Source organism: Phaethon aethereus (genome assembly GCF_964289735.1).
Source record: "Phaethon aethereus genome assembly, chromosome: 23".
Lineage (NCBI taxonomy): Eukaryota > Metazoa > Chordata > Aves > Phaethontiformes > Phaethontidae > Phaethon > Phaethon aethereus.
In genome coordinates, this window is record NC_138599.1 from 2495944 (window position 1) to 2511750 (window position 15807).

Genomic DNA, 15807 nt, shown 5'->3' on the forward strand with positions numbered 1-15807 from the left:
CTATGCTGTCTTCCTCTGTCTCTGCCATGGAAACGTGACCAGGCACCAAGCTTTTCTCTGCCTATTGGAGGCACAGGGTGTTTTGCTCCCCCTCTGCAGCTGAGTGAGGTGAAGCCAATCCAAAGCGCGCTTAAGCTGCAGGCAAGGCTGGTTCAGCTGCAGACTCCCTGAGCCTGCTGACAGAAACACCCAGCTGCTACTTGCTGGAACTAGGATTATCCTGGACAACCTCTTGCCTGCTTTCCCAGGCAGGCACTTAATATTGCCTGGACAGGATGACCCCCAGGGCGTGCCTTAGGTTACCTGCATGCTGGGGTGAGCCTGGGAGGGCCCTTTAGAAGGAGGTATCTTTGTGTGAAGGCGTTTCTGCAGTCCAGGCACATGCACGTACATGAGGTGCCAGGAGGAGGGCTGGGCCTGGAGCATCACCCAGGTGGCAGGAAGGAAAGGCAGAGTGCCCCTGAGCTGGGGGTCCTGGCAGCCAGCCGTCCTCAGATCACAGGGAGATTCCACAAAGCTATCAACTTGAGGCTCATTAGAGCCAGCTCCCAGCTGGGTGTGACCCTGATAAAATCACAGAAGATGCGGGGTAGCCAGGATTTGAAGGTGCAGCCTTTTCCACTAGCTCTGTGTGACCCTGGGCTGCCTTCCTTTTATTAAAGGTGAACTTTGTCTTTCTCCTCTGAGCAAGGTCCAGACGCTGCACAGCTGCTCACCTCCTACTGACCTCAGCTAGGCTGGGTTTTCCTAAAGCTCTCCACAGCACCTGATGCTGCAAAGCCAAGACTGTGGGTCAGGCTCCCAGGTGCTGCTACAACATAGTACAGGTGATGGCATTTCTAGGTACCCTGGCTGTAACTGCCTTGTTTCCCTCCAACCACTTCAGTTTTCCCAACAGAGGTCTCAAGAAACAGCAAGCACTGAGCACACAACAGTGTCTTTCTGAGAATTTCTCCAGTGCTTTCACACAAGGATCTGGGCAGCATGTGTACATAAGCAGCAGCCCTTTGGTGTGTCTGGGTTTATTGGAAGGAGGACTGTGCCTTCCTGAACATCTCTCTGCAACTGGACTGCTGCTACCTCTATCCTCCTGCAAGATGGACCCGAGTATATGAGTGAGCTTCTTGGGGCAGGAAAAGCTAAGATATGCCTGTAGTCACCTCCTGTAAGGTCGTGCCTCTTCACTAATGCCATCTGCAGCTTATTCCATGTGAAATCCACCCCAGAAGATAGTGAGAGCCTGCCTTAGCCTGGGAAGTGCTGCAGCCTAGAGGAGAAATCCCTTTATACTGCAGCAGGGCCCTGCCTCTTCTTCACCATCAGGCGGCAATATAGGCTCTGGTGACTGCAGGATTGCCATGCACCCAGAGCAGAAATGAAGAGGAGCATTTTTCATTGATGAGAAATATCTTGGCTACTGCTCCCTGCATCTCACCTTTTACAGACTTTACACTTGGCCATGTCAGCTGAAGAGCCGAATTTTTAATCAAAGCTATGATTGTGATTTTAGGTAAGGGGGATGTGTGTGTAGAGAGGGATGTTTTCCTACCTCTTCACCCGCTTTCTGCCTTCAGAGCACCTGAGCTGTCTTTGCTCTGACTTTGCAAACACAATGCTGTCCTGCAGGCTCGAAGGGAAGCCTGTGGGATGACCTACATGCTGGGATGCAACGCATGTAGGGTGGAAAAAGCAGAGGCTGTTGCTCCAGCAGACTTTTGCTGGGCCTGAGCTGTGTGCGGGAGGGAGAGGCAGGCAAAACTGCAGTGCAGGAGGCTCACGTGTCAGACTGCACATCCACTGGGAGGGATGCTGGCTTATTAGTCGAGGAAACACCTCTCTTGTCTGCTTCCCTCCCCCTCCTCCAAGTGGGAACGCAGCCCCCACCATCCTATTCCTGGTGTGTATGAGTATTCTTTTTTAAGTGGCAAGCTGAATATTTTAAACAAACACTGCTTAAAATCTATAATTTATGGGCAAAGCTTCAGAAGAGGAGATCAGTCATCTCCTGGTGCTGAGGGTGGTTCTCCATCTGCAGCAGCCCCTGCTCCTCTGTTCCAGTCAACTGGCATGGCACATGGGATTAGCCTTGGGCAGGGCAGCCACTGAGCAGCACCCAGAAAATTCCCAGCTCTGAATGAAGAGAAACCGGATTGTCTTCTCTTGCAGGCAGGAGCAACTCTGAGCCCTCCCGCGGCACCTGCTCCCAGTGAGAGAGCCCTGTCCTCCCGCTAGCTCGCCTGGGAGCAGCTGGCTGGGCCCCAGGGTTTGGCTCAGAGCTGGGCTATTTCAGCCTGCGCAGCTCTCGGAGCGCAGGGTTAGGAATACGCAGCCTTCTGTCAGCCCCTCGTGGTGCAACGCATTGACTCCCGCTTGGGGTGATACAGCAACTTTGTGGCACCTCTACCTTCTCCTGCCAGCTACTTTTGGTGTTTGGGCCGGGACCCCAGCTGCAGCTCCCACCTCACCCCTTACTTGCACTGTTTCAGCTGCAGCTGCTCCTTCCTGTTCCTCCTTCACCCCTTCACTGGCCCTGCACCCTTGAGGGTGGTGGGGCCCAGGAGTCCTGTGTCCAGGGGGACGCCCTGTCCTTGGTCCTGCGGAGTTTGGCCCAGGGAAAGGAAGGAGGCGAGTGAAAAGGAAACGATGGCCGTTTTCAGGGTCACTGTAGAGACAGCAATCTGAGAAGGAGCCTGCATGGGCTTGGAGTTAAAACCTGAGGGAGCCAGGGCACAGGCGAGAAGTCCAAGCTTGCAGAGGCTGAACTCTCAAAGCTGGCAGGCTAGACATGCTGGGGAGCTGAACTGGGAACTGAACTTGAGCTTAAAGGCACTGCTGGACAGTGAGAGACCCCAGGTCACTGGGAGAAGACCCTGCCTCTGCTGTCCTTCTCCCCTTTGTATCCTTGCATGCCCCAAGCTGAGCTGCATGCTGGAGGATTCTAGGCTTGTTCGTTAAAGGGAGTGGAGAGACTTTTGCTTCGATTAATTAATTTACTGTTCTTCCCCATTTTCAGGACCATCTTTTATTCATGGCCAAGTGGCGCAGACACCGCTGCTTGCTGCCTTCTCAGGATGCTGGCATTAATATTTCATCCCAGAGCCTGATCGTGTTGAAGAGAGCTCATGTCCCACATACCTGCCTCTTCCTGCTGATTTCCTGCCCTGACCCAGCTCACATTCCCCCTTCCCGCCCCAGACTAGGTCTCCCTGTCTCTTCACTAGCTGTACAGCCTCTTCCCATCTCATATTCCCTGGAAATTAAATGTGGCACACTTGCAGCTGGGCCTTGCAGCTCACTTTCTTTGTCTTCTGTGACGCTGGGTAATCAGCCCTGTGCAGAAGGTGCCGTGATTACTGCGGCAATAACGGGTTCTGAGAGCAACTTGTTTTGATATAAAGCAGCAGGGAAGGGGATCGACCCATATTCTTCTGTCCTTCTACCCCCTCCCAAGAAAGCAGGGAAAACAGGACCTCTATTTCAGTTACCAGATGAGCAGTTCAGTGCTGTGGCTGCAACCTGGGAGGAAAAACGACTGCTGAAGAAGAAAACCCTGGCTTTACCTGTCAGAGGAGCAGTACAAATGATGAAAAGAAGCTCTCCTCCTGCTTCTTCACCACTCTCCTGGCTTGTGTGCATGCACTCTGCAGAGCTCCAAGCAGCCTCTGCTTGCAGCTTCTGCAGCCCCAGCAAGGTGCTCTGTCTGAACAAGGGCAGGGCACAGTGCAGCTGTTTGGAGTGGCACTTCATTTACTGTATGGCAGCTCCATAATCCTCTTCAAATAAAAAGACTGTGAAGTTTCTGTGCTGGGAGCTGGTGGAAGACTTTGCATTCAGACAGGTGGCACAAAGGAGTATCTCCTTGCTGGATGTAGGAGTATCTGGGTTTTTCTTGGGCTTTGTTATTTCATTATTTGTTTTCTTCTTTACTGGGAGTTTTAAGGATTCTTCAAAGGGCCTGATAGGTCTTTCCTGGTTGCCCTCTTCAGGACCAATGTATCCTATGCACATCGTATTTGGGGCTCTCAGCAATATGCTGATCTCAGGCTGTTGCAGTCGATGAGGGAGATTAATTATGGTTCGATTTGTTACAGTTCAGCTCTAGTTTCCAGGAGTGCCTTTCATGTCAGAGTGAGCCTGTGGATCAGGGAGGATGTGTTTTTCCTTCTTTCCCACCTTGCAGAGGAGGGCAGGGTGGCATAAAGGGGACCCTATGGATGCCCATGCTGCCTTTGCTCAGACTGGTGCTTGGGGAGGAGGCTGGTAAGGAGCTGTTAAAGTGAAGAGTTGATCCTGTTCCCAACAGCAAGGTATCTTTGGCACTGGGGCTAGTGGATGGGATACATTCTCCCTGATTGAAGTGCTTGTTCTGGCAGGGAAATACTTTGCAGGTTTCATGGGATAGGAGGAGAGGCCTTACAAGGCATGATCTATCTATGGTCTTCCCTCTTCACCCCAGCTCTCAGCAGAGCCAATTCCAGGTACATCATTCATCTCTTCAAGAACAAGATAGCACAGTAACTCATGAACCGTATGCACCCAGTCCTCTGGCTCAGAGTAAATAGGCCCTGCCTGCCCTGCAGCAGAGCCACGTGCTTTAGGAGTCGTCAAACCAAAGCACCATCTTAAAAGAGGTCCCAAAATGGGGATGGAACAATGTGTGTCTGCTGTGAATGGAGATGCTTTTGAAAAGACCAGATGTGGCTACAGAGAGTCACAGTCCCCACATTTGCCCTATGGCCCCAGGAGCCTGGGAGGAGTCATGATCCCCAGAGGGGATTTGGGAGCACTTGTTCTGCAAAGCGTGGATTGTGTTGGAGAGCACATGCATGTGAGTGTGCATCCATACATGTGTAGTGTTCAATTAAGGGAATGTGACTGCAGGTTGCAGGATGTGAGGGCTGCGAGTGGCAGAATCTCCACAGCCTCATTAAACTCTCATGTCCAAATTAAATGTCAGATTTGCATATCAGTTCTGTGTTTTCAGGCCCATTATGCAGCAGCCGGGAGGAAAGCACATGGGCAGGGGTGCTGTGGGAATCCAACAGGGAATGCGAACCCTGGTGTCTGCTTGGTTGCAAGGACTAAGGTTCCAAGGACACCATGGAAAATGCCCATCAGGCTGGAGGAGGAGGAGCTGGTGACAGAAGTGTGTGCAAGGCAGCAGTGAGATGGGGATTATAATTTGCAGGAGGAGCAGCCTGCACTCTTCACTGGTGCATTTCAAAGCAATTTACTAAGGAGGGCATGTGCCCAGACCAGTTTGCCCATCGATGCATCAATTTTATAATTGGGGAAACTGAGGCACGGAGAAAGGAGGTGACAGATTCACCTAGCAAAGCCTTTCTGGGGATAAGGCACACGGCACAGCACATGCCTGCCAGCTGTGCTGATAGGAGCGAACTGCAGGGTGCCCAGCACTTCTGCAAGCCAGTCCTTCCAGCTGAAGACCACCTCAGTCCAGCCTGGTCTCCTCCTTGAAGAATCTGAGGTTCAGCAAGCCAGTCCTTCCTTCCTCCAGAGAGGGATGCAGCCTGACCACCTCTCTGCAGTGGGAGTGCTGGAGATGTGGCAACGCTGAGAGGCGTCTGAAGCTGCCAAGCAGGAGTGAGTACTGTGCAGTGCTCTACTTGTTCTTGTCCTGGCTGAGGGTCCAGGGCTGGTTCCTCTCCAAAGCTGTGCAGGAGAGAAGAGATTGCTACCTTGCTCCTGGGAGCCCTGCAAAGGCAAGCATGTGAAATTTTAGGGGGAATGAGGGCTAAGCTTGGTTTTACCTGAGTCATAGATCTCTTGTGGCTACCTCCATTCCTGTGGAACAGAGCTACATGTGATGGGCAGTGTTCTGCTGGAGCATCTAAGCTGCTCTTTGGTTATGGACAGGTTCCCAAACCAGCTTCTGTGGGTTTTTCACTACCCACTTGCTTTCAGGAGACAGAGAAAGGGTACTGCACTGCCTGGGCTCTGGTTGTAGAGCTTCACCTCCAGGAAGCCCTTTACAATTTCCCCCAGGCTGGATTCTGGTAAGGTCTTGTTTTAATCAGGATTTAATTACCTGTAAAGACAGACAAGCCTCCTCCTTGCCCCTTGGGAAGCCCAGCCAGCAGGGTAGCTTCAGGTATTGCCTCAAAGCCGAACTGCAGCCCAGGTTGGTAAGCACCTGAAGTGCACATGAATTTCCATTGTGGATGGAGACAGATAAAAGTGTCAAGGGACTGAACTAAGCAACACTCAGAATCAGATACAGCACCTGAGAGGAAGATGCCCCTTCATGGGCAGCGGGAGGTTTACTGGGCTTTGTAGTTGAATGCTTATAATCCCACAGAGACTTCTGCCGGGGGTCTGCTGCAGAGCAGTGGGTGGCAGCCGCAGAAAGATGCCTCGTAACAGCACGCTGGTGACCAAGTAGCTAAAAGCAGGAGTGACTGCAGGTGCTTCTGTGCTGCAAGGTAGCAGGAGCAGAGCAAAAGCCAACCTCATCACCACCCTTCCTCAGGCAGAACCAGACTGGAGGCTCATGAAGGATTAGCATGAGGATTAGAGAGCATAAATTGGTGGGGAAGGTGAGACAATGTTTCTTCCTTCAGGAAAAGAAGCACGGTCACCTGGGTACACTGTTGTGTGTTGCCCCAGAGTCCCTGCTGGGACGTGAAGGAGTCAGGCAGACTGTGTGTCTTCAGTCCCTGGAAAGACGCGGCGAACAAGAAGGGGGAGTGAGGTCTCTTTTGCACCGCAAAGCCTGTGCCTGCTGTCCTGCACATCTGTGAAGCATGTCAGATCCCTAACGAGCCAGATGCTGAAGGATGATGAACATCCTTAGAAGGTCAAACTCAGATGGCAGAAAACCCTCCTGGCTAATTCTGAGACACGGAAGTGACAGGGCCTACAAGACAGGAGACGCCTGGGAGGCAGAGCAGCATCTGAGTCAGCCATCTCCAGAGAAAGATTTATCAATGGCTGGGCTAGTTTTCACCAGCTCCACAGCTGGTGGCAGTTTCTGCACTTCATGGGAGAAGCATCTTGTGTGGCTGACATGCTGGTCCCTGGAGGGGAGCCAGGGGAATGAGACCGCTCCTTTCTCACTGGGGGTTGATGGCTGTGGACCTTATCCAAGCAGTCTTTGCACTGCAGTACCATTTCCCCAGGAAGAAAAGAGGCCCAGCATTGGGAAAGAGCCTGCAGGCCCAGGGCGGGGGGCCTGAAGATGCTGAAACATCAGTCTGCCATTGCCCCTCTGCCCTGTACCCGTGGGCAAAGCCCCACTATCCACTTTAATTCTGTAACAGTTACCCTTCTGTAAAACACAGTGAAGTGTCCCTCTCGCTCGTGGATGGTGAAGCAGAAATCTCCTTTTCCCTTGTGTTTAAGGCCCAGAGCTACTTGACTACCTATAAATAGGTAGACAGGTAGGTTGTGAAAAGGACAGCACAACAGAGTGCCTGCTCAGCCTCTGCTTTCTGTCATTGCAATGACGGTGTAGAGAAATCCTTGGCTCCTTTGACTGGATTCCCCAGAGGCAGTTGTTAATGCTGCTCTCCCAGCTCTTCCACTGAGCTGTCCCTGCGTACTGCACTTGTACAATCAGAAGCTGTAAAACCACTGACAAGTCCATAGACCAGAATGGAGATTACATGCAACATTAAAATTAAAAATGGGCCAGATTTACCAACCTGTCTTCATTAAGCAGCTGTGTTTTATTTGTGGCTTTTACTGCCAAATAAATAACCTTTCAGGTGAGTTAGTTAAGCTGCCCTCAGGAGGAAGAGAAGGTCAGAGAGGAGAGACAGTTCTGCATGGCCACTGGGGATTCTGCCACAAATCAGCCGGTCTGGAAACTGCAGAACTGGTGTAAAATCAAGATGAAAACCTTAAAAACCCACCAACACTCCCTGAATCCTCAATGCAAAACTACACAGAACTGTTCCTTCCAGCTGGAGCCAATGCAGAGCAGGCTTTGGCGCCGACAGTAAATTCAGACATTTGAGCCTCTGCCTCCCTCACCTCCCTCAGAGCCATTCACTGGTTGTCTTCTGCACACACTTGGTTCCTCAGTTTTGTTCCTCTCCTTTTGTGCCAGATTTCTGGTTTTAGGAATGGTCCGAGGGAAAGGATTAAGGAAGGCACCGTCGTGGATACTTAAGGGCAGTATTAGGAGGCAGGGCATTTGTGCCTCAGCATATTCCAGGACTTCTATGGAGAAAGTACACTGGTAATACACTCACCTGGGTCTCACTGTTTATGGATTGTGCTTCATGTGGCTATGGCCAAAGTCATGGTTGCTGGTAGAAACTACAAAGCATTAGTGGCTTGGTTTGACTTTGCATCAGAACCAGATGAAGTCTGTATTCTGTTTTAATTTTCTCTTTGCACTTTTAGACTCTTTCAAACCACAGGCTTGAAAGGAGTGATATTTGTTCCCCCAGGGATCAAAAAGTCTCATGTAAGCCACCGCAAAATGAGGGAAGTGATGCTGCCAACACTGCCAGCAGAGGAGAGTCAGGGTGAAAGGAGTTAAATTTCTCATTTGCTTCCTGCCTGTTCTAGGCTGGGGTTCTGTCTCCCTGATTACTCCTTGACATGCCTGGTCCAGGATCATGGTTAACACAGAAATCCAGTCCTTCCGCTTCTGCAACTGGAAGACTGTGTCAGAAAAGCTCCTCAGTATTAATGAGGGAAGATGAGATATAACTAGGTAAGGTCAGGTATTCTCTGACTATCTGCTTCCTCATCAGACAACTGCTTTAATGAAACTGAAATTCTTTGCAGAAAATGCTTTCATAAATAAATCAATTTTTACAAGAAACGCGATAACAAATTTATCTGTGGGAAAGAATGAAAGATACAGGTGAATCATCCCATTTCAACATTTCTAAAATGGAAAAAATTAGCCACTTTACATTAGAGGACACCATTTTGTTCAGAAATTAAAATTAACTGATATTGCAGAAAAGATCACAAAGGCTGAGCTTGTATGGGTGTAGATAGTGAAGGAGCCCTTGTTCTCCTCCTGCTCAGGGAGTTCAGACTGAGCTCAGCTGAATTAACTTCATCCTTTCAATATAAAGCAGGACTTTTTCCAATCCACCCTTAGACTTTTAAATACCATTCACTGCAAAGCCAGTGCTGTGAGCAGGCACATTACACATTTTGCACATTACACCAGGTAATAGGTTGAAAAATAAACAGCATAGAAAGTGGGGCCTCAGTTGTGAGACACCTAGTGATCCAATCCCCAGCAGGATGGGGACCCTTCTCTTTGTGTGTGGCACTGCTCTGCTCAAGCAGTTGACTTTGGGTAGTGGCAGAGCATCCCGTGCGGATGCCAGCCCAGCCAGGTTGATGGCATGGAGTGCCAAGGAAGACGACTGGCAGAGGGCAGTCCACAGAATCACAGAATCACAGAATCACTAAGGTTGGAAAAGACCTTTAAGATCATCAAGTCCAACCATCAATCCAACACCCCCATGCCCACTAAACCACATCCTGAAGTGCCATGTCCACACGTTTTTTGAACACCTCCAGTGATGGTGACTCCACCACCTCCCTGGGCAGCCTGTTCCAATGCTTGACCTCCCGTCGTGGAGCATCAGATTTGGATGCAGATGTTGGCACTGATGCAGATTTGTTTCTTGGCCCTAGTTTTGTCATTTAGATTTCTCTGTGCTTCTCATCTCCCTGTCTGGAAAAGAAGGAGAAAAGCAGCTCATGATGCTCCTCCCCTAGGCGTGTGATAAGGATGTGTGAAGCTAGAGAGGAGATCCTATACAACAGCAGAAGAGGTTATTTAAGCCTTGGAGATGGGTATGGTTTCACTGGCACAGATGTTAGACAGTAATAAATTCTCTGTGTCAGGCTTCTGCACTTCATACGAGACAGACGGCAGGATAGAGCCCATGGCTGTGCTTGGCAGCACGCCTGCGGCGTGGCCGTGACTCCATTCCCGGTGCAGCCCGGGCTCCAGCCTTCCTGTGCTGCCATGGCATGAGGTGCTGCAAACAGAGCCTGTTGTGAGCATGAAGGGAACTCCCCCATCCCTCAGCAGGAGCGATTACCAGGGAGGCAGCAGGAGAGCATTCATGCTGTTTGCCTGTGTGTGTCTATGAGTGTTTTTTCCCTGGCATAAAAAAGTCTTTCTTGGCTCAGCTGTCAGGGCATGAGGGAGCTCCTGCCTTTGCTGCACAGCCTTGCCGTGAAAGACTTGTCACCCCGTGACTCTGGAGGGGCACAGCATGAATAACTGTACTTGTCCCCAGCTGTGCTTTCAAGGAGGTGGTACTCATTTGTATAATGTCCTATTGTTATGGGATTTAATTAGCTGTGGTTTGTTAGCTCAGCAGACACAAACGAGGTTTTAATTTTTTGTGTACAGTTGCGAGGTGTTTTTTATTCATCACATCAGGAGGTCTCTGAGGCCTCCCACATCAGAAACTGCCTCTAAAAGGATGCAAAGGGCCATCCATCCCCCAAAATGGTGATGATATTCCGGAAGTGGCAGGATAGGCTGCAGCTTTAACATAAGTTGGGGTTATCTGTCACAAACACTAGAGTGTGCACCTCCTAGCACCTAGGAAATGTCCTGGTTGCAGAACATCATACTGCTGGGCAATGAGTGACTTAGGAAAACTTGTCCTCAGCCATAGTGCCAGAGATGCCTAGGATCACACATCATGCATATATTGGTAGGGAACCATACAGACCTCCTCTCAGCTCAGCAGAGGTGTTGAAAGCACAGGAGGAGGTGCTCAGCATAGGAGAAGTTCTTCTGAAAATTGTACAGTTGGCTTCATCCAGCCTGAGAACCAGTCAGCAATATTGGAAGAAACTTAACAAAAGACAATCAAGAAAGGTGGGCTGTTAGATACAACTGTGCAAATGTTTTTTTGGTATTAGTTTTATCTTTCCCTCTGCCTGCTTTCTGTCTTTGCCACCTTCCTTTGCATTTGCAGTCTTGCTGTTTCCATCAGAAAGCTCCAAGTCACTCTTCCTCCCAGCAAAAAGAGAGTATGTAGATGCTGAGAGGGGCTGGGGAGCATGTCTAAGTCCCTCTCAAACTTTTCAGAGCCTTATTTCCTTCTGCTCTACATTGTCTCTCCTCTCTACCCTGTTCAAGCACCCAGGAGCAAAATGGCATTTACTTTCTTGCTTAATGTCAATATTTTCTTTCCTTTGGAACTGTCTGCTTAATAATGATTCTTGAGCACAGAGGAGAGGTGAGGCCTCTGGGATCAGCTCTGCGAGCTCAGACTGGGGAGGGTTGGTCCTGGCACTCGTGTTTTCTCTACTTTCTCTGGAAGATGTTCTCCCGGGGTTGGAACAGTGAAGGGAAAATGCCTGGACTCCAGGATCCTCTCACATGCTTGCAGATAGACGTTTGACTTCAGTGGGAGGCCAGTGCATCCGGTTCCTACTCCCATAGGTTTTTCCTCACTCCCCTTCTTTCTGTGATGAATGCTGTCTCTGGGATGGGCAGCTGCAGAAGGAGATGCAGTTTTTCTTAGCTTGCCAGCCATCAACCTCCTAAACAATACTGAGCTAATGAAATAGCAAAGTTGTCATAAGCCTATCACCAGCAGTAATGGGGTGATCATTAGAAACTCAGACCAGATGGAGAGAAAAGCAAGAAAGACTTCAGAGCTTGTCTTCAGAGTGCGATTCCTGGTGAACTGCTTTTGACAAACTCTGGCCACCCTTCAGCGCAGAACCAAGAGCCTCCATGTGCTGGCCACCTTCTCCCACTTTGAAAGGAACACCTTCCTCTTGTACTGGGAGAGGAAAGAAGTGTTCCACACATGAATAGCCACTGTCCTTTATGACCACACTTTGTTTTCACCTGAATTCACAATGTGGACACCAGTAGTCATCTAAGAAGGCACTTTCTCCTGTCTCCTTTGGGAACTGACATCGCCAAGTGGACAAGAAAGTTTTTGATGTTTCTTCCTTTGAAAACCAAGTGGTTTTTAAGTGGACAAGCTGTGCCTTGACCTGTTGCTGTTCCACCCCTGGTTTCCCCCACTTGGCATTCTTTAGATTAGCCAGTAAAGAGCTCATTGAATGGTATTTTGTCCCTGAGGCCCTTCTGTCCACATTCTTAGTGGATCCTAAGGCACAAAGCATAGTGCGAAGATGCTGTTGAGCAGTGCTTTGCCTCCTGACTAGCCTTTCTGCTTTGCACAGCTTGTTTTTGTTCTGAGTGATTAAATGCAGACGGGTGATCTGTTTTCATTGTGAGGAGATGGAGCTGATGACAGATGGGGACACACTTGGAACCTGCAGGAGGTATTAATCGAAGCAGAGATGTTGCCTAGGCCATGCTGCATGTATCATGGGGCAGACTCTTTGCTTTAATGGTGAAGAAGTTCCAGTTAGAATAAAACCCCTGTATGTGTGAACAGATGGAAGGAGCAGCTTGGAGGAAATGACACATGAGGGGGAGATACCACACGGACAATGTTTCTCTTAGCCAGGGCTTTGGGCTGCCTCCAGACAGGAAAGATGAGCTACTCTCAAGGTCTCATCCTGCTTTGGATTATGCTGAGCAGATGACAGGTTGCCTGTGGCCGTGACTGCCTTCTCTGCAGGATCAGCAGGAGAAATGCCAGTTTGCTCACTGGGGGTCCTGCCAGCTGAGGTACTAGGAGGCTGAGCACAGGGGCAGTGACCCCTGGGCCCTCCTTTCTCTGAGACTGATCTCTCTGCTCAGCAACCTACAGCAACATCCCACTGATGATATGGACAAGTGTCTGTCTGAACAAACACTAAGGAAGTTGGTAACACCTCCAGACAGTGAGAACTGCTAGAAATATAGGTGTTATGTGCACTCTTTCTTAGTAGCTTCTGCGCATATCAGGTACAAATTAAGAAAGTGCTGGGGGTGCCAGGGAATGCAGAAGTTAAAAAACACAAGATCTCTTCAGCTAGTGCAAATCTGCTTAGTGTGCCCAAGGTCACCGGGGCTCCCAGGATTTCTGCAACAGGTGGATCCAACCACATTGCTTCATCCTTTAGAAATTGTGGTTTACATGACTGCTGCCATTCTAGGTCTTGGCTGGAAAAAATGGTCCTTTTTTGTAATAATTGTCACTGAACACTGGAAAAAAAACCGTGAGAAATGACCAGAATATAACCTCTTGAGACTGCTGTAAAAAAAAATTGTTGTTTATTTACCTTAAGAAAAAGAAAAATCAAAGGCAAGAGTAATAAGAAAGCTAAGACTCTGCGATGAAAGAAAAATGCAATTTTCTTTTTAAAGCTCTTTCTGATTTTAAAGTGACATATGGAAAAGTATAAATAGTTCTAGAAAATTTCACCAAAAAGTAGAGAGAAGAGAAAATAACTACAATGAAGGGCAGTATATTGAGGGTCATATCTGCCTTCATCTACTGTGAAACAATATTTGCTGCAAAAAAGGCATGGATATGTTCGTTATTTATTCTTGTGTCAGCTACAAAATATTAAGAAAATAAAAAATTATAATTTACCCTGGATGTAGTCTAGTGTCAGAGAGAACAAGACTGCCCTGGAACATCATACCCGAATGCACAAACAAGCAGGGATGAGGAGAGCAGACAGCTTAGAAAGCCAGCCACATGCTGAAAGGAGTCATTGCTGGATGGAGTCACATGGAAAGAAAAAGGTTGTGACAAAAGAGATGGGGTGGGAAGTAGGTGAGCAAACCTGGCTACCCCTTCCATAGCCTCCATCCACGGCGACATCCTTCCCTGCACAGTCCTGTGCAGAAAGCAAGCAGCTAAGTCCAGGGCAAGTTCTGATGAAAAGAGCCTCTGAATGAGAAAAGCGGGGCTGGTCCCTTCTCTCCACTTGAAGCTAGTCCAGGGAGAACAGGAAGGTGCCAGGGCCACATGAGGAAATTGATTTCTTTAGAAAATGAAAATAAAATTGTTCAGTTTACCCCAGCTCTTTGCTGATCACTTCCACTTGTTTTCCCCATTTGTTCTGAGACAGGGTGTACTTGTGGCTAGTTTCTGGGTTTTGTTCTGTGTTACCACGCAACTGGTGGCATCAGGTGCCTTGCAAAGATGATGATGGAAAAGATAGCTGTGGTGTGCCTTGCCCACCCTGCAAACTGTTAGGCCCAGTGAGCAACTGGGCACCCCATGAAAGAAGCTGCAACACTTTACCAGACCAAGAGGATAGACAAGCTGTGAGTAGTGCTGCAGATGGCCAGAGGGAGCAATGCCAGTTTTGCATAACTCACTTAGCGTTTTGGAAGCACAGTTAAGAGGCTGTTGAGCTGGAAAGAGGTAGAAACATTTCCTCCCACCTTAGTTGGGCTTTGGTCAAGAGTTTTTCTTGAGCTTGTCCCTTCTTGTCATGTCTTGGAAACAATCAGATGAGATGCCCAAGATGGGATCCCCATCAGCACTCTTGGTGTTAAATCCCACCCACCAAGACAATCAAGACAGGGAAACATGGCTTATCCAAGCTGGAGCAATGAAGAGATTGTCTTCATAGCAAGGCAGAGAGCAATTTCCCAGCAGCTTTCCAGAAGTGGGATTCTCTGGCACTGGTCACAATAGCCAAGGAGCAACATGGCTGTGTGTAGTTAAAGGTGCTGCGGCCTTTCCCTGGCAGCAAGAGCATGTGGGAGCCAGGACGAGCTCCGGGAAGGTGACGAGGAGGTCGGGGAAGGTTTGTGGAAGCAGCTGTGGGAACCACGGGCCCGTCTGGTGGCATGTTACAGCACCTGCACAGCATTTGTACCCTCAGGCTCTAACTGCACCCTTTGGAGCCTGGGCCTGTGCACCCCCCTGCTGCCAGCAACCCTTGCAGGGCACTGGGCTGAGGAGCCCTGTGCAGTCTTTCCTTTATCATCCTGGTACCTGTGCCAAGGATGAAGCCACAGTGCTGGTAACCTGGGGGGTCCCAACTGCCCGCAGGTGGGATAATGGAACTCCTGAGGGTCACGGTCACTTCAGTGGGGTTTGTGGGGATCTGGAGGTGACACGACTACAAGGAAGAAGAGGGCTTGCAGAACAGGTAAAGTGGCAGACAGCACCTGCTGGGAGAGGGCTGGACTCCTTCAGATACAATCACACCACAGATAGATGGTAGTAAGCAAGATTTAAAAATGCCAGAAAGCCACCACCTTTTTCAAGTCTGAATGTGATGTCAGCTCTTCCTCATCTCAGTTTGTAGACTGAGTGTTCAGAATCTCCTTCAATCCAGCCCACAAATCTTCTTGTCCCTTTTATGCCTTCTCTTCATGCAGTTGGTATTTGTCATTAACACATTTTATTAGTCTTTGTTCCCCACCTCCAGTAAAAAAAAAAGTCTTAATAAAATGCCAGAACACATACTGAGCAGAAGAACAAATTGTTAATACGTTCATTAAACAAATACATTTCTACAGTCTTTGGATGGAAATTAATGACCACACTGGAACTTCAACCTGGATGTGTGCTTTGATTGGCAGCTGGAGGTTGTGTCTGAATCCTTTTTTAGGGGCTGAAGTGAGAACTGGCTTAACAGCACTGTGGAGCAGAGTCCAGCAGCTTGCTGAGTGTAATCACCCCAGCATGGTTTCTGATATGCCTCAGCCCTGCCCCAGAAAAAAACATGCCAAGGCCAAAGTCACACTGGCCCATTTGTAGTTATGGAGGTTGGCATTTTCAGTCATGAAGACAGATGATGGCAGGGCTCTGTGAAGGTCTCTGAGAAGGGGTGAGACAACAGTTCACAGAAGATGGGCTCATTGGTAGCTGTAAAGGACAGGAGCAAGGAGCTTGCTAAATTCTACAAGCAGCTTGTGGGTTTTCTCATTGGCTTGTGTCCCAGCTAGAGGCAAAATCCGGG